Source organism: Heterodontus francisci, chromosome 8, assembly GCF_036365525.1.
Source record: "Heterodontus francisci isolate sHetFra1 chromosome 8, sHetFra1.hap1, whole genome shotgun sequence".
Classification (NCBI taxonomy): Eukaryota; Metazoa; Chordata; class Chondrichthyes; order Heterodontiformes; family Heterodontidae; genus Heterodontus; species Heterodontus francisci.
Window position 1 is genome coordinate 95,437,533 of NC_090378.1, and position 19,878 is coordinate 95,457,410.

At 43.4% G+C, this 19,878-nt stretch overlaps 1 pseudogene; it reads left to right on the forward strand.

Annotated features, from left to right (window-relative positions):
- Positions 1-19,878, forward strand: part of LOC137373229 (flavin-containing monooxygenase 5-like) — a 55,539-nt pseudogene that overhangs the window by 32,673 nt on the left and 2,988 nt on the right.

Below are 19,878 nucleotides of genomic sequence, written 5' to 3' on the forward strand. Positions count from 1 at the left end.
TGGTAGAGTGGGGGATATGCCGGGCCATGAGGTTACAGATTATGGTTGAGTACAATGCTGCTGCTGGCCCACAGCGCCTCATGGATGCACAGTTTTGCATTGCGAGATCTATTTGAAATCTAAGGATCCTCTAGGGGGTAGCAATCACAGCATGGTAGAATTTCAAATTCAGTTTAAGGGCGAGCAAGTCGGGTCTCAAACCAGTGTCCTCAACTTAAACAAGGGCAATTACAGAGGTATGAAGAAAGCGTTGTCTAAAGCGGGCCAGTAAAATAGACTAAGGGGAAGGTCAGTGGATGAGCAATGGCAGACATTTAAGCAGATATTTCATAACACTCAGCAAAAATTTATCCCAGTCAAAAAGAAGGACTCGACGAGAAGGATAAACCACTCATGGTTAACAAAGGCGGTCAAGGAGACTATCCAATCAAAAACTAAGGCATACAAATTGGCGAAAATTAGTGGTAGGCCAGAGGATTGGGAATTTTTTAGGAACCAGCAGAGGATGACTAAAAAGCTAATAAAGAGGGAGAAAATTGATCATGAAAGTAATTTGGCAAGAAATATAAAAACAAACATGAAGAGCTTCTACGGGTATATAAAAGGAGAGTAGCTAAAGTGAGTGTGGGACCCTTGGAGGATACAACTGGAGAATTGATAATGACGAACAGGGAAATGGCAGATAATGTGAACCAATATTTTGCATTGGTCTTTACGGTGCAGGACACTATAAACATCCCACAGATACCAGATGAACAAGAAGCTAATGGGAGGAAAGATCTTGTAACAGTCTCTATCACGAGGGACAAAGTATTTGACAAACTAATGGGACTAAAGACAGACAAGTCGCCAGGACCTGATGGCCTACATCCAGCAGAGATAGTGGAGGCATTGGTCAAAATATTCCAGAACTCACTGGATTCCGGGTGGGTCCCAGGTGGGAGTGGAAAACCATTAATGTGACGCCCCTGTTCAAGAAGGGGAGGGAGACAAAAAGCAGGAAACCATAGGCTAGTCAGCTTAACATTGGTTGTTGGGAAAATGCTAGAGTCCATTATTAAGGAAGAAATAGCAGGACATTTACAAAAGCCTAACGCAATCAAACAGAGTTAACATGGTTTTGTGAAAGGGAAATCATGTTTGACAAATTTGCCAGAGTTCTTTGACGATATAACAAGCAGAGTTGATAAAGAGGAACCAGTAGATGTAGTGTATTTGGATTTCCAGAAGGCATTCGATAAGGGGCCACATAAAAGATTATTGCACAAGATAGGAGCTCATGGTATTGGGGGTAATGTATTGACATGGACTGAGGATTGGTTAACACGCAGAAGACAGAGGCCAGAATTTTACGCTGCCCCAGCAGGTCGGATGATGGCGTGGGGGCGGTGTAAAATTGAGCAGCAGGCTCCGGGAGGCCTAACCGCCCCGATTCCGCCTCTGATCAAGATTACGGAGGTCCGGCAGGGGGGCGGGGAGGGGGGGGGGGGTGAGAAGCGACCCTTGAGTGGCCAGTTAAGGGCCCTCGCCCGCCTCCACAGGTATTTTACCCGTGGCAAGCGGGTGTGCCAGGGATGTAAAAGGCTGCCCAGCTATAGCTGCCGGCCTTTCCGCACTCTGGTGGCGGGGTGCCTGGCAATCGGGCACAGGGTGCCCGATTGAGGGCTGCCCCCGCCTCCCAACCCAACCCAACCCTGGGCTCCAAGACGCCCCCCCCCCCACTCCCCCCAGACGACCACCCTAGCCGTAAAATACGGGACAGATCCCCAGGCTGGGCGGGAGCGGGATTGGCACCGACATTTACGTTGGGTTCTGGCTCCGGTCCACCCAGCGTAGAATTCGGGCCAGAGAGTCGGGATTAATGGGTCTTTTTTAGGTTGGGAAGGTGTAACTAGTGGAGTTCCACAAGGATCAGTCCTAGGGTCTCAATTATTTACTATCTATATTAATGACTTGGAGGAGGGGGGCAGAGTGTAATATATCCAAATTTGCTGATGATACAAAAATAGGTGGGAGAGCATGTTGTGATGAGGACATAAGGAATCTGCAAGGCGATATAGATAGTTTGAGTGAGTGGGCAAAAACTTGGCAGATGAAGCTTAATGTAGGAAAGTGTGAGGTCATGCTCTTTGGTAGGAAGAATCAAAAGGCAGACTATTATTTAAATGGAGACAGACTTCAAAAATGTGCAGTACAGAGGGATCTGGGTGTTCTTGTGCATGAAACACAAAAGATTAGCATGCAGGTGCAGCAAGTAATTAAGAAGGCAAATGAAATTTTGGCCTTTATTGCCAGGGGGTTGGAGTTTAAAAGTAGAGAAGTCTTGTTACAACTGTACAGGGTGTTGGTGAGGCCACACCTGGGGAGTACTGTGTACAGTTTTGGTCCCTGTATTTAAGAAAGGATATACAGGCATTGGAGGCAGTTCAAAAGAGATTCACTAGGCTGATTCCTGGGATGAAGGGGTTGACCTATCAAGAACAGCTGAACAAGTTAGGCCTTTATTCATCAGAGTTTAGAAGAATGAGGGGTGATCTTATTGAAACATACAAGATTCTGATGGGGCTTGACAGGGTAGATGTTGAGATGATGTTTCCACTAGTGGGGGAATCTCGAACTAGGGGACATAGTTACAGAATAAGGGGACACTCATTTAAAACTGAGATACAAAGGAATTTCTTCTCTGAGGGTAGTGAATATCTGGAATTTTCTACCCCAGAGAGTTGTGGAGGCTAGATCACTGAAAGTATTTAAAGAGGAGGTAGGTAGATTTTTGAAATATTGGAATGTTGAGGGCTACGAGGAGCTGGCACGAAAGAGAAGTTGAGGTCTGGGGCAGATCAGCCATGATCTTATTGAATGGCAGGGCAGGCTTGAGGGGCCGAATGGCCTACTCCTGCTCCTATTTCTGATCATCATTCCAATCCTATAGACCAATATATGCAGCATAACAAAGTGGGTGGATTTCGCCTCCATGGGACAGTGGGTTGTGACGAGACGCTGAGGACAACTTGGAATCTGTTATTTTCGATGCCGTTCCGGTCTGTAGTAGTTACCATGTCAACCCCCATTTGCCACTGGTATCTTTTCCTGGTGAGTTTGTAATGAGTATATTCATCAATTAAATCTCATGTTGCTATTCAGATTAAAAAAAAAATACTTTTTTATACACCGGGTAGAACATGGTCTGCAACATGCTACAGAGCATTAATGAAATAAAAACAGTAAGTGCTGGAAATACTCAGGTCTGGCAGCATCTGCGGAGGGAGAAACAGAATCAAAGTTTCAGGTCTGTGAGCTCTCATCAGAACTGATGCTACCAGACCTCTGAGTAGTTCCAGCAATTTCTGTTTTTATATCAAATTTCCAGCATCCGCATATTTTGCTTTTATTAAAAAGAAAAACTTGCATTTATCGAACACCTTTCATGACCTTAGGACATCCCAAAGTGCTTTACATCCAATGATGTACTTATTTAAAAAGTGTAGTTACTGTTCTAATGTAGGAAATGCAACAGTAATTTGTGCACAGCCAGCTCCCAGAAACAGCAACGTGATAATAACCAGGTTTTTGATAAGGTGCCACATAACAGAATAATGAAATAAGGTCAGCGCATGCGGAGTCAGGGGACAAGTAGCAGAACGGATTGTTAGCTCGCTGCAAGGCAGAAAGCAGAGAGTAGGGTAAAGAGTAGCTATTCCAAGTGGCAGAAGGTGAGAAGTGATGTCACCCAAGGGTCAGTGTTAGGACCACTGTTGTTCACAATTTACATTCACGATTTAGACTTTGGAATCAAAAGCACAATCTCTAAATTTGCGTATGGCAACAAATTGTGTGGTATAGTCAATAAGGAAGAACGCAACAACCTCATTAATAAACTTGCAGAATGGGCATATAATTGGCAAATGAATTTCAATACGGATAAGTGTGAGGTATTTCATTTGGCTAATAAAAATAAGGAGGTCACATATTACTTGGAAATAAGAATCTAAATAGGGCAGAGGAGCAGTGGAATCTGGGAATACCAATACACAAATCAGTGAAAGTTCAAGTAGGTCAATAAGGCCATAACAAAAGCAAACCAAGCACTAGGGTTTATTTCTAGAGGGATAGAGGAATTGAAAAGTAGAGCAGTTATGCTAAACCTGTAAAGAACCTTGGGTTACATTTGGAGTACTGTATACAGTTCCAGTCACCATGTTGTAAAAAGGATATAGAGACATTGAAAGGGTGCAAAAAAGATTTATAAGGATGATACCAGAACTGCGAGGTTATACCTGTCAGGAAAGGATGAACAGCCTGGGTCTCCTCTCTTGAAACGAGAAGAATGACCTTTAAAATTATGAAAAGGTTTGATAAAGTAGACAGAGAGGCCGGGATTTTCAGTCACCCATGAGGGCAAGAACAGACGCAGGTATGCTTTGAAAATAGCACTCCTGGATGGCATGTCAGTGTCCTGGTGCCTTTGGGACACACTGGAATTTTCAAAGCGAGGGCAGGGTGGGGGAACCTACTTACCTCCAATTAATAACCTGTTAAGCTCCTTGAGCTTGTTAATGGGTCAGGGAGGGCCAGAAGGCAATTTTCAATTCGCAAATCGTCAAACTGGAACAGTCGGGTACACATTAATGCACAGCTGTCGGGTTCAATGCGGTGAGCAATTAAGTAATTTTTTTTAATGAGGAAAGCTTATCGCCATTAAGGATTTTTGTGAGAGATCGGGTGCAGTACCTTTTAGTTGGCCATTCGGCCACTTCACTGCACAGTGAGGCTGCTGGCCCTCCAATGTCCCGCCTCCTCTTCTGCAAAGCAGCGACAGGCTCCATCATAGCTACTGTCTGCTATTGATGATCATGTTCAGCAGGCAGCTCCCAGGTATCTACATTTGAAGATTGTGTCACCTGAGCAGGACCTGGAAATTATCTGGGTGCAGGTTCCCAACCCCAAATTGAAAATCAAGCCCAGCAAGTGTTTCTACTTATGTGGAAGAACAAAACTGGAGACCATCAAAATAAGATAGTCACCAAAAAATCTAATAGGGAATTCAGAAGAAACTTCTTTACCTAGAGAGTGGTGAGAATGTGGAACTCACAGTCACAAGGAGTAGTTGAAGTGAATCGTATAGAGGAATTTCAGGGGAAGCTAGATAAGCATATGAGGGAGAAGCTAATGAGGGTTATGTTGATAGATGAGTAAGGATTGGAGGAGTCTCAAGTGGAGCATAAATATCTGCATGGAGTTGTTGAGCTGAATGGCCTGTTTGTATGGTGTATGTTCTATGTAATCCTATGCAGATAATATGTTTATATTGAATGATGATTGATTATTGCTAGATTGGGCAGGAAGCCCCTGCTGTTTTTCAAAATAGTGCCTTGCAATCTTTTACATCCACCTGAGAGCAGGCAGGGCCCTCAGTTTAACATCTTTTCCGACAGACGACACCTCCAACAGTGCAGAACTCCCTCAGTACTGCACTAAAGTGTCAGCCTAGATTTTTGTGTCAGGAGTCAGCCTAGATTTTTGGGCTCAGGCCTCTGGAGTGGGACTTGAACACACAACCTTCTAACTCAGAGGCAAAAGTGCAACCCTAAGCCACAGCTGATATTAGTTACTGGCTGTTCTCCAGGTTTGTTACCACCTCAACAACAAGAGGAGTAATCTATCTCACTTGGAATACATAGGTGAGTGTATTATTCAATACATAAAAACTTGGTGATTTCTCCTTTTTTTACTGTCAAAGTTGTAGCAATGCTCTTGCCTTGCAGTCAGGTGATTTATCAATCAATGATAATAGAATTTATTTTTCCGGGGTCCTAGAAACTACCTTCTGCTGTCTGCAAGTTTGTAGGTAATGAGTGTGTCCCAGCAACTTCCATTGCTGCAAGTTAAAGTTGCATGTTATAGAACTGATTCTAATTACACAATGCTCCAGCACTTGGTTGCTTTGTGAATTTAACCTATTGTGTTTGCTGCTTTGTTTTTTTTCCCCAGTTGTGCAGGTCTTTTGCTTCTGGCTATGCACATTTTCAAACTACTTTGCTGTCTCCCCTTGAGTCTTTTCCAGCACAGATGGAGGCCCATCGAGTCCATGCCAGCTCTCCTCAGAGCTCTGCAGTCAGTCCCACTCCCCCACTCGATCCTTGTAACCCTGCAAGTGCACTTCCTTCAAGTGTCCATCTAATTTCCTTTTGAATTCATTTATTGTCTCTGCTTCCGCCACCGTTGTAGGCAGCAGGTTCCAAGTCATTACCACATACTGTGTTAAAGAAGTTCTTCCTCATATTCCCCCTGCATCTCTTGCCCAAAGCATTCAATCTGTGTCCCTTAGTCCTTGTACCATTTGTTAATGGGAACAGTTTTTCCTTGTCTAACTTATCAAACCTGTCATAATCTTGTACATTTCGATTAAATCTCCCCTCAATCTCTTTTGTTCTAAAGAGAACAACCCCAGTTTTTCCAACCTAACCTTGTAATTAAAATTCTCCATCCCTGGAACCATTCTGGTAAATCACCTCTGCACCCTCTCCAGGACCCTCACATCCTTCCTAAAGTGTGATGACCAGAACCAGATGCAATAGTCTAGTTGGGGCCTAACCAGAGCTTTACAAAAGTTCAGCATAACTTCCCTGCTTTTGTACTCAATACCTCTATTTATCATAGAATCATAGAAAGTTTACGGCACTTAAAGAGGCCACTTGGCCCATTGTGTCTGTCATTTATGAATCCCAAGATCCCATATGCTTTACTAATCACTCTCTTAATATGTCCTGCCACCTTCAAAGATCTATGCAGCACTTGACAGTGCAGTGAAGCCTGGTGGAGAGTTTTAGCAGTGCTTGGCACCCACGATCATGTGCTGAATTCAATTAAAGCTATGCCTTCACTAGTCAAACCTTGACTTTAGCAGGAATTCGCATTCAACTTAAGTCACAAATTTTCAATGGGAGACATTTTTGGTGCTCTTTCCATTTGTACTAATTAACGATTGAATTAAAAGAAGTAGATTGTACAATCATTCAGTGAAGAACAGTGTAGTGCCAGACTTGGTTCTGGGTAAACCAGAGGGACCCAAAAATAATATAACATTCGGGTGGATTCTCAACCAGCTGCCAAGTGGTAAAACTGGCATCACAGACAGTGTCATTGATGAATAAAAAGATAGAATTATGGAATGGTTACAGCAGAAAAGGAGGCCGTTCGGCCAGTTGTGTCCGTGCCAGCTCTCTGCAAGAGCAACTTAGCTAACTCCACTCCCTACCCTTTCCCTGCAGCCTTGCAGATTTTTTTCTCTTCAGGTGTTTATCCAATTCCCTCTTGAAAGCTCCGATTATATTTACCTCCATCATGCTCTCAGGCAGTGCATTCCAGATCCTAACCACTTACTGCATAAAAAAAGTTTTTCCTCATTTCACCGTTGGTTCTTTTGCTAATCACCTTAAGTTGGTGTTCTCTGGTTCTTGAGCCATCAATGGGAACAGTTTCTCCCTATCTACTCTGTCTAGATCCCTCATGATTTTGAACACCTCTATCAAATCTGCTGTCAACCTCTTCTTCTCTAAGGAACACGCCAGTGGTAAACCAACATTGGTCTGAATTTTGCGGCAGCATCAAAGCAACAGTGTTCATCGCTGACCTTGAAGGAAGCTGCCCACAATGATCTAGCGATCTCGATTGGCGATCCCTTTCCTGATGTGTAACAAATTCCCTGTTAATTACTTAAATGATTCCTCATGGTTCAGGTTACACCAACTCATACAACCTGGTTTCCTGCAGACCCAAGGAGATCAGACTTGGTTTCTGTAGGCTTCTTTTTCAAAAAATATACTTTATTCATAAAATTTGTAAAAGTACATTACATAACAGTTCATATTGGATATTACATGACATGTAATACAGATCAGTTTCTTTCAATACAGTACATGAGGTGCCTCACTACACTTACCATTACAGGTTATATTTACAATGTACATTCACACTTCATGTCAAACATTCTCTGGTGCATATAGTCTGAGGGGGTTTACATGATTTCCAGTCCCTCTAAACTATGGCGGGAGGGCATTAGACAGTGGCTTTTCCTCATTGAACCTTTGCGGCGGCTGCCCAAGGGTTAAATGCATCCCTCAGCAAGTAGTCTTGGACCTTGGAATCTGCCAGTCTTAAACACTCGATCGTTGACAGCTCTTTGCACTGGCTTCTGTGGGCTGCACTTCCGTCTGTCCTAACAGCCCATTACTTGTTCTGATGTTGTCCCTTTAATGTGAGTCTTCTCATATGATGTGCAGAATGTAGAATGTTGAAGTTCCTTTTCACCAAACCTCCAGACACTGAGATGATGGCCATCTTAATGGGAACCAAAGTAACTTTCGGCAAGAGTAAAACCATGTTCTTTGGGAACTGGGTCGACCAATGCTTTCTCCCCTTCACCATCAGCTCGGACAACCTGCAGGTGCTAGGGATATAGTTTGGAGGGGACAGGGCGTGTGGCAAAAACTGTAAGGAGCATATAACCATGGTGAAACAGACACTGGGCATGTGGGAGCAACATTCCCTCTCCATTGCAAGAACCTGGTCATCAGGGGCAAGACGCTCTCTGTGTTGCTGTTTGTGGCGCAGGTCTGGCTTTTATCCTGCTCGTTCACCATGACAGTCACCCGAGCCATCTTTCCCTTTATCTGGAGATTGAAAATGGACCCTGTCCGTAGAGAGACCACGTTCAAACCTCAAGATAAATGGGGTAAAAACATACCCCATATCACATTCATTCTGATGGCCACCTTTGTGTGCGGCTGCATCAAGCTGTGCATAGACCTTCGGTACGCAAACACCAAGTGTCACTACATGCTGAGGTTCTATCTGTTCCCAGTTTTACGAAGGGTGGATCTGGCTCTGTTGCTGCGGAACGCTCCATTCAGTTGGACCGTCCAGTACCACCTGTCCTGGAACAGTTTGTATAAAAACAACTTTAACCACAAGTCCATCAGCATGTAATGTCCTCGAGGACCTGTGAGAAAAGGAGATGGTGGATCCTGTCAGATAGTTCCCCGAGCAGACTGTCAAACTTATTTGGCAGAATGCATCATCACCAGAATTTTTAAAAAAGCACCAAGACATAGCTTGGCTGGTGGTGAGAAGGGTCCTCCCCATCACATCCTGTTGGCTTCAAGTCTTGCCGTCTCTGTACGCGGCTCTCGAGGCGGCTATGGTGGGGAAGAGACTGTCGCCCACCTCCTTCTGGAATGCCCCTTCGCAAAGCAAAGAGATGCAGTGGTTTTTGTCGGGGTTCATCCCAAGCAGGACTCGGTGCTCTACAGGCTGTTTCCAGGGACACAAACTAAGATAAACATCAACTGCTCCTGGTGGACCATCAACTCGGTGAAAAGACGCACTTTGGTCTGCCTGAAACCTGCTCGGTCTTCCAGTGCAAAGAGTTGTCGATGACTAAGTGTTGCAGACTGGCACATTCCAAGGTCCAGGACTACATGCTGAGGAACGCACTAAAGCTTGGGGCAACTGCCACAAAGGCTGGGGAAAGGCTACTGTGTAAGGTCCTCCCACCATTGTGAACCGAGGTCTATAAATCTATAAAACTGCTACGGCTGTATGGACCAGAGACTGTTTGACACAAAATGTAAATGCACTTTGTAAATATAATCTGTAAATGCAAGTGTAGTGTGGCATCTCATGTATTGTGTTGAAAGAAACTGATCTGTATTGCTCTTTATGTAATGTCAAATTTGAACTGTTATGTAATTTACTTCTACAAATTTTATGAATAAAATATATTTTTGGGGAAAAAATGTCTTGATAGCTTGATTGACAATCAGTTTAACCCGATGCCTCTTGCCTGGCAATATAAAGGGACAGGAGATGCCCTGGGCATCCCAGATAGATAATGTGATGACTGGCTGGCTGTAAGGAAACTCCATTGTTCTGACTAAATTCTGATGTTAACACAAATCCTTAATTGATAATCACATCAAGATGTGATTAAATTTGATGGGTCACAATGCAAATTCTAACATTCCCCCTAATGAACCTTCGATTTAAACTCTGGTTCATTTATTTTCAATTGTGTTACCCTACTAACTGGATCACCTTGAGTCCACAATCTTCAAAATTACAAAGTAGCAACATTTACTCATAATTTTACAGATATTGCTAAATGTGCGGAATTCCTGCCTGCTCATGGCACCTTCCAAAATGCCCACATAATCAGGCAAAGTTTACTGGATCTGCAGTTGATTCTGACACCGACGACACACTCCACATATACATATCAAAGTAATAATCAGAGCAACTGTCAAAACAAACTGAGCAATTAAGCAAACATACGGGAGCTTACGAGCCCAGATGGATTGCCCCATATTGTAAAGCACATCCCACCATTTGTGATCTAAGGTTTTGATTCATTTTTCAATATCATTATTATCCTGTTGCATACAAACCAAATATTCTTGCGCGGTGGCAATGTGTTGAAGGATTGACTTCAGGCTAAGTGATGGTGGGGGAGGGGTGGTGGCGAAATCAGGTGGGCGAAGACCTAAGAGCTTCCTCTTGAAGGGGAAACTGTAACTGTATTTCTGTAACGTTGTGTAGGCGGACTGGTAATATTTTTCTTCCAAATCTGATAGGGTCAACTGGGGAGAGGCAGGATATAGGTGTATTAATCAGACCAAGGTCTCCCCATGATGTAGGTATGAGGCACTTGTTGTAATGCAGTACCTACCCCTGCCCACATAGGCTGTTCTCACCTGGCCAGCACTCCATTGACTTATGGCAGCTGTGCAGTTTGGGGGATGCTCATCCAATGTGAACCCACATGTGGGATACTTGACACATTTTGCATCTGTATTTTGAAAAGTAGGTGAAGGAGAAAGGCAGAAATACTGGAGGAGGATGTGGGGGGTGCCATTAATTAATGTTAAAAAGTACCTTGAATGGGATTTAAGATCAGTAAGTCTGGTGGATTGAAGCTGATCAATCTGGGCACTTGAGCAGAAATTAGATAGAGTAAAAATATTAAAGGGAATAGGAAAAGAGATTGGAATTGGTTAGATGGGGAAGCCAACATCTGCAGACACAATGAGGCCAAGTACCGCCTGTGCTAAAATTATTATAATTATATGACTATTTCCTGCACAAACTAAAACACAAATGTACAAATTATTTTAGCCTGTCCATATCAAGCTTTTTATTATGATATTGAGTAAGTAACATTCTTCTTGCTTTTTTCTCTCTTGTTTTTGCTAGGCATTGAAAAGTGCAAGGGTCAATACATGCTCAGTAAGGAATACAAAGGACCCTCAGGTTTGAAGGAAAGAGAGTGGTAGTAATTGGAATTGGAAACTCTGGCGGTGACCTTGCAGTTGAAATCAGTCGACATGCTAAACAGGTAAGGACCAACACAAAAGAAGGTATCTCAACTTTCAAAATTGTTGAAAATAGGTACCATGACTGTCTGCAAAAGAATCGACTGCCTTTCACTGAAATTATATCTGCCTGTCAGCTGGTGCTATTGCAAACCTGATCTGCTATAATCTGGTATAGAGCATCTCTTTTCCACCTCCCTTCTAGTCACGTGGCAGAAGGCTGCAAAGCAAACAATGACACTCATAATGTGACAGCAAATAACAGTGGACAGTTACACAGGAACAAGGGTAGGCCATTCAGCCCTTTGAGCGAGTTCCACCATGAGATCATGGTTGTTCCTTTCTTAACTCCATCACCTGCCTTGGCTCCATTTCCTTTTTTACCCTCATCTAGCAAAAAATTATCGATCTCTGTTTCTAAATTCTTATTTGAGCTGGCATCTTTTTTTGGGGGGGGGTGGGGGAATGGTGGGAAGAGTTCCATGACCCACTTCTACCACCCTTTGCGTGAAGAAGTGTTTCCAAACTTCTCTCCTGAATGGCCTGGCTCTAATTTTAGGATTTATGCCCCCTTGTCCTAGCCTCCCCCACTAGCAGAAAAAATTCTCTCTGTCTACCCCATCAATTCCTTTCAAAATCCTAAATATCTCAATCAAATCACAAGGCCAGTTTATGTAATCTTACTTCATAATTTAACTCTTGGAGCCAGGGGTATCTCTAAGCTGCGTGGGTTTGCAGCCACACAGCAATCGGAATGTGCTGCTGCACACAAGCAGCTGTCCTTTTAAGATGCACACTGCATGGCTGCATGACATTCTTAAAGGGACAGTGCAGTGCAACAAATGGGATGTGCACAGCGAAAAGAAATTAAAAGGAACGTCGCTTGGAGCCCTGGTAACATTCGGGTGAATTTGCGGTGCACTCCATCCAAGCCAATATATAATTGCCAAGGTGTGGTGCTCAGAACTGTACACCATACTCCAGATGTGATCTAACCATTGTGTGTACTAATGGAAAATACAGACTCCAGTGCTAAAATACTAAGAGAAACCATTGGAAGCTAAAACTCTCTATCAAGTGTGATAGAAAGTAGGAGCTAAAATGACTGCTCATTTTGCGTTCACTCTACCGTACACTCGCAAAGTGCAACAAAGCATCTATCATTTATTCAGATTCAGGAGAGTAAGGATTGTAGGAGTTGCCCAGGTTTAGAGATCAAAAGGAAAAAATACTGCAAATGCAAGAAACTTGAAATAAAAGCAGAAAATGATAGAAATGAGCAGCAGGTTAAAAGATAAGGACAGTTTGTTATCCAGTTCCTACTTCCCTCTATGTCCACCATTGGAAAAAAAACTGTCTCCCAATTCACTTACAACTACATTTTCAAAATCTCAACAGCCTAGCCTTGACCCTCCATTCATCACAACATTTCTTCAGCTATCCATCAGCTCAACCACACCCTCACCTCCAACTTTGATGCCCTAGTCCTCATTAAAACCACTACTCTTTCTCACCCTGCTCATTCGTGATACAGCCCTCATCTCCATTCCCTTAAGTCCAGGGAACGAAGACTTGAATGGATATTTCGGACAACTGGTTTAGTCATTCACCGACCGAACTGGCTGGACCACATGAAGCACTATTGGGCCCTGTTCTTGTCTGCCAAAACTTCTTACTATTCCAGGATCATCCTGGAAAGCAAATATAACCCCTGGCTTCTTTTCTCTACTTCTTAAATGCCTCTGCCTTGTTTCCTCCACCCTCACCATCAAGAAGTGTAAGAAGCTCATGGACATCTTACCACTAAGATTGAGTGCCTCTGCCACTTCTCTTCCTTCGCCTAGCCCACCAGGCCAAGCTTCCTCTCCGATTCCCCATTGCCCTAGCCCTGAGCTTGCATCTTTCTGTAGTTTTTCTCCTATCTCCCTCATGCCCTTCCCAAGCTCATCTTGTCCATGAGGCCAACCTCCTGCTCCCTTGACTCTATTCCCACTAAACCTCTGACCACCAAACTTTGCTTCCTGGCTCCCATGTTGGCTAATATTGTTAATGGTTCTGTCTGCACAGGTACTGCCCCCTTCTCCTTAAAATCTGCCATCCTCACCCCTCTCAAAAAAAACAACCCTTGACCTTTCCATCCTGGCAAAGTACCACCCCACCTCCAACTTCCCTTTCCTCTCCAAAGTCCTTGAACATGTTGTTGCCTCCCAAACCCCATGTCTGAATCCCTCCAATCCTTCCTTCCCTTCCACAGTACCGAAACAGCTCTTAATAAAGTCACAAAGGACATACTATGTGACTGTGACAAAGGTAAACTATCCCTCCTTGTCATTCTCAGCCTGTCTGCAGCCTTTCACACAGTCGACCACACCATCCTTCTCTAACGCCTCTCCACTGTCATCCAGCTGGTTGAGACTGCTCTCACTGCATTCCATTCCTATCTATATAATCATAGCCAGAAACACAGCTTCTCTTCCTGCTCTCATATCATTACCTCTGGTGTCCCCCAAGGATCTATCCTCGGTCACCTCTTATTTCTCATCCGCATACTGCCCCTGGGTAACATCATCCAAAAGCACGGAGTCAGTTTCCACATATGCACCCGCAACACCCACCTCTACCTCACCACTGCCTCTCTCAACTTCTCCATTGTCTCTAAATTGTCAGACTGCTTGAATGACATCCAGTACTGGAGGAGCAGAAATTTCCTTCAACTAAATATTGGTAAGATTAAGCCTTGTCTTCAGCCCCTGCCACAACTCCATTCCCTAGCCAGTGACTCCATCCCTCTCCCTGGCAACTGTCTGAGGCTGAACCAGACTGTTTGCAACCCTGGTGTCATATTTAACACCAAGATGAGCTTCTAACCACATCTCCGCACCATCACCAAGATTACCTATTTTCACCCCATAACATCGTCCGACTTTGCCCTTGCTTCAGCTCATCTGCTGCTGAAATCCTCATCATGCCTTTGTTACCTCTAGACCTGACTATTCCAATGCTCTGCTGGCCAGCTTCCCACATTTTACCCTTTGTAAACTTGAGGTCATCAAAAGCTCTGCTGTCCTTATCCTAACTCACACCAAGTCCTGTTCACCCATATACTCACTGACGTACATTGACTCCCAGTTACGGAATGCCTTGATTTTAAGATTATCATCCTTGTTTACAAATTGCTTCATAACCTCAAAGTTAAACATCTTCTCTACATCTACCCTATCGAACTACTTAATAATTTGAAATACCTGAAACAGATACAGTATTGGTGTTTACCTGTGCACGTACATGGGGCAGCTTTTAAAACTTACTGTCCTTATGTTCTTGAAATGTCCTGTAGGTATTTCTGAGTACGAGAAGAGGTGCCTGGATAATAAACCGTGTGGATGAAAGAGGATTCCCTGGGGACATGCTGTTTAACTGTCGCATTTATCACTTTTTGCCTTCAACTATTATTGCCTGATTTGCTGAAAGGGGCCTGAGCAGTCGATTCAATCATGCAAACTTCAGCCTACAGCCTAGCCACAGGTCTGTAATACCCAGCAACATTCTGTTGTAGGAGACTGAAGCTTTGTGGAGCAGCTATCGCTCTCCTTTAATTTGCATCTTGAAACCTACCTCTTTGACCAAGCTTTTGGTGACCTATCCTAATGGCCCAGATTTCACGGTCAGTGACGAGAGAACAGTGCTCGCCATTCATTATGCTTACAACTGCCCACAGAGTTTCCGTGGACGTTTGTATGGCACCTTGCAGTTCTGAGACATCTTTTTCAGCGTGGCGCCCTCCACATGAGATCTGTGGCACGTGTGAACAGCGTGTCTTGTCAACCAATCAAATTGAAGAATCCTCACTGAGACATGCAAAGTTGAAACCAGGAAGTGTCAATTCAAATAATCAATTCCATCTAAAATCATATACAGAAAGAGAAATAGAGAGGGAAAGAAAAATGAGATTGAGAGAAAAAGAGAGATAAAAGACCAAAAGAAATATTTTTTAAAATTCAATTTTTTAAGATCTCCAACAATAACTAAAATTTGAAGGAGTCAATCTCCATACCTGTAAAAATAAATTTTCAGTGTCAGGGAAGTTATTTGGCAGTAATGAAGACTTATCAGACTGTTATAAGTTCACTTACACCTGAATGCACAAGCCCTACCTTTTGTCTGGTGCATTTAGTCTGTATCTTGTGGGCAAGTATCATGCCCGAAGTTCATCTGTTTTAATGCCAAATCTTTTGGTATAGCGCAACTTGTGGGGGAGCAGGGCAAATCAGGCAACAACTTCCTGATTTCTGTGTTTAACTGTGCTGATGCAGAGGCCAGAGGTTGGTGTCCGAGTTATACCGTAACAACGGTGAATGCTGATAGTTTCACTGTAATTCTTAATGTAAAATCTGGGCCACTATCTCCTTTTATGGCTCAGTGTCAAATTTTGTCTGATAATGCTCCTAGGAACTACTTTGGGCATTTTACTACATTAAAGGTGCTATATAAATGCAAGTTGTTATTGGAACAGATTTTTTTTTAGCAATTAATGACATAATTTTATGTTGCTTTTTGTGGTGTCTCAGCCTCCAGCTCATTCTCCCAATTACTTTCTTAATTATTTTTCTTACCTATTTTCCCTCTCTTGAGGACATTAACTGCTTTCTGGGGTAGAGTTCCTTACATCCTGAATGCCCTTTAATACCAAGAATCATGGATACATTGTAGGTAAGGCCAGGCCTATCCCCATAATACTTGCATATGCCTATTTCCAACAGGAACAGGAATCCTGACCAATTTTTACTTTTCCATAGCTCAGATCAAGCAAATTCAGCACAAGGTGGGAATTGAACCTGGTAATTTTCATTTTCTCTGTGGATCAGGCAGTGATCAGATAAACTCAATTACCTTAAGAGTATGTTCCTGTTTTAAAAATATTAGGCTTGTGATAGTTTTATCTTTCACCAAAGCAGGTGCAGCCATTTGATTTCCCAACTCAAGTTGTATTTCAGTTAAATCGGTTACTTCGCCAGGGCTGGTGGTCAGCAGTGAGAGTGCAGAACATGTGTCATACCTTACCGTACACTCCATCTAAGTGACCACCTCGGTTTCAGATCTATACTCTTCCAATTTCCGTCCTTCCCTATGTGGTAGCATTAAGTCTATGCTCTTCACACCACCTGGGTTTTCAGTGCCTGGGGGAAATAACATGAAGGGAACCTCCTCTCTGGCGATCTCCAATGACTAAGTTCCTTTGCTCTTTTGTAATTGCCCATCATTTACCTGGCAATATTTGTACATTCGCTGATCCTGCCATTTGATAAGATATTTGGTAAACCTGGACTGTAATTTCAGAAATGTTGATAACAATAACATACTCCAGACATTATTGATGGGGGTGTTACCCCAATGGTCAATGATGATTTACCAAATCGCGTTAGATCAGAAACTGTACTTGTAAAACCTAATGTGAGACGATTTACTGAAACTGCTGCCATCTTTGAAGATAGCACAATGGAAGATATCAGTTATTTTTGCAACATTTCTGGATGAGTCTGTTGTTAAAATCAACAAAAACCATGTTTCTCTCTACAAATACATCTTTCCATCTAAGCTGGAGCAGCCAGCTTTGGCCGCCATTGGGCTTGTCCAGCCATTAGGAGCCATTATGCCAGTATCTGAACTTCAGACACGTAGGGGTACCAGAGTTTTTAAAGGTATGAGGACACTTAAAATAAAAGCGAAGGGTAAAAAGCATTAAGAATTTGCATGTGCTTTCCATAGACCTGAACAGACTAATCTAATTAATAGTGAGGTGTGTTGCTGAAGTGATGTCATTATGTAAATTTCTTGTTGCCAAGGTGAAGATGACTTACTACAACTTTTCAAATGGCCTGTCAGATACTGAGCCGCAAAGACCAGAAGGTCCCCGGTTTAGTCCCCAGCAGGTGCTGCATTAAGCTTAATCTCTTTGGTTGTGTTTTTCTTTGCCTTCTCAATTGCGGAATGCAAATGGCCCCAAACTGGCAGGGAAACAATTAATCAAAAGCTCCTGCTCCGGATTGCTAACTGGTGGAGAGTTCAGGAAAGACAGTGCGTGGATGCTGACAAAGAACGATATTGAGGTGACCTTGTTGGCCTACCAAGTAGCCCACTGACCATCACTTGTCCCGCATCACACATGAAGAATTCCCCTCTGGTTGAAGTTGCAGAGGACTTGCAATAGTCAGCAACTTCTAGAGGGAAATTGAGGGGGAAATAAACATGGATGATTGATAGAGCCTTGCCAGCAGTCATTGCACCCTGCTGCAGCTTACTCTTTTTGAGCTGATCCAAACTATAGAATGGCTTAATGTCTTCCTAGGATTATCAGACTTTTAAAATTCAAGTTCTCTGGCACTCAATCGCTACATTCCAATTTATCTCAATCTCTCTTTTACTTTTCAACTCCAGTTTGTCCTGCACCATGGACTTTGGCCCTTCACACCAGTTTCTTAATTTAAAAAAAAACTCAGTTGATGAAGTGAATTCGAAGAGGGCCGTTAAGACATAATTAATCCCTGCCTTTATATAAATTTCTGGTGATTCAATCACAGGTAAAACAGTAAGCTAAAATGTACTAATTTCTGTGAAAGACAGAACTACATTTATTTTTTACAATATTGATGAGGTAAACCTGATTCCCTGTGTGGAACAACGTTCTCCTTAATTTTGTATTTCATTTTACAAGTTTGGCTAAACTGCCTTCTGTCAGCACCATGATGGCAGAGATATTGGAGAAGAAAGAAAAAATGGCCTAAAGGTATAATATTATATAGAATTTGCAGCACTGAAACAGGCCATTTGGCCCAACTGGTCTATAACAGTGTTTATGCTCCACACAAGCCTCCTCCTATCCCTCGTCATTGAACCCTACAGCATAATTTTCCATTCCCTTCTCCCTCATTTGTTTATCTAGCTTCCCTTTAAATGGATCTGTGTTACTTGCCCTCATCTACTTCTTGTGGCAGTGTGTCCCACATTCTAACCACTCTTTGGGTAAGGAAGTTTCTCCTAAATTCCCTATAGGATTTATTAGTGACTTTCTTATGTCCTCCAGTTTTAGACTTCTCCACAAATAGAAACTTATTCCCTAGTCAAACCCTTTCATAATCTTAAAGACCTTTTATCAGGTCACCCCTCAGCCTTCTCTTTTCTAGAGAAAAGAGCCCTAGCCTGTTCAGACTTCCTGATAATTACATACACTCAGTTCTGGTATCATTCTTGTGTGTCTTTTTTTTTGCACCTTCTCCGGTCTCTATATCCTTTTCATAATATAGAGACCAGACTGCTCACAGTACTCTTAAATGTGGTTCAACGAAGGTGCTACACAAAGTTACGATAACTTTGCTTTTCAATTCTATGGGTATGTATTTTACACATCGATACTGAAGATAATCAATTTTATATCCCCTATTAATTCACTGGCCAGAATTTTACATTGTGGCTTTAAATGGCCTCGGTCGGGCCATCTGCCCCGAGTGTGGTGGCCACTGGTGGGACTAAACCCAGCAAGAAGAGGGCAATGGATGCCGGCCTCCAAAAATGTAAGTGGGGTTCAGGCCTCACCGGGGACAATTGACTGGGCCCTGGCAAGTGGGGTGGGAGACTGAGAGCAGGGCGGGAGGGCAGCCTGTGCTGCTGAAGGGGGCCTCTATGGGATACAAGGTGCCCGATCAGGAGGGCCCCAGCTTGCAGGGAGGCCCCCAAGTATTTCTGGGTGCTTCTCAGATGCTGAAATGTCCGTCTGCCGCTGTTAAGATACCAGCGTTGGTGGGAGGAGGCCCTTAAGTAGCAATTAATTGGCCATTAAGGGTCTCAATTGACCTGAGGTAGTCGGGCTGTTTCTCAGCTCCCGCGCCACAGGTAAAATAGCAACAGTTGCAGTTAGGCAACAGGCATGGCACCCCCCCCCCCCCCCCCCACCCCACCTCCCACTCGATTTTACGCCCCCCCAAGCCTCTCAGCCAGCTCCCTTGTGAGGGGAGCAGATGGGGCATTAAATTCTGGCCAGTGTCTTTATTACGTTTTACTAAATGTTGTTGAAAGCTTCATTTCCCCCCCCACCCCGGCACTTTTTGTTTGTTAATGGCGGTGGAACTTAATGAAGACCTTGGGGGAATAAAATCACAAAACAAACCTAGCATCTAGGACCTGTCCCTCTGGGTGAGGTTCCTCGCGTAATACTCATGAAGATTATGTGCCCTACGCTGGGCTTGCCACCATGGCTGCTGATATCCCTAGATGCATGGAAATCTGCCCAAGAGGCGGGTCACTCCTGTGCCTGTTGCCTTTGATCTATGCTCGCACCCACTCCAATCATAGTTCCATGCCACCTGGCTGGCCTCAAATAGCAAGGGGTTAAATCAGTCTAAAATAATGTGCTGTTAGGGGAACAGTATGGTGGGACATTGTTGAGGGCAGATAGGAGAGGAAAGAATAAGAAAAAAAAAAGTGAAAGGGTAGAGTGTGCTCGTGTTCATGTGTT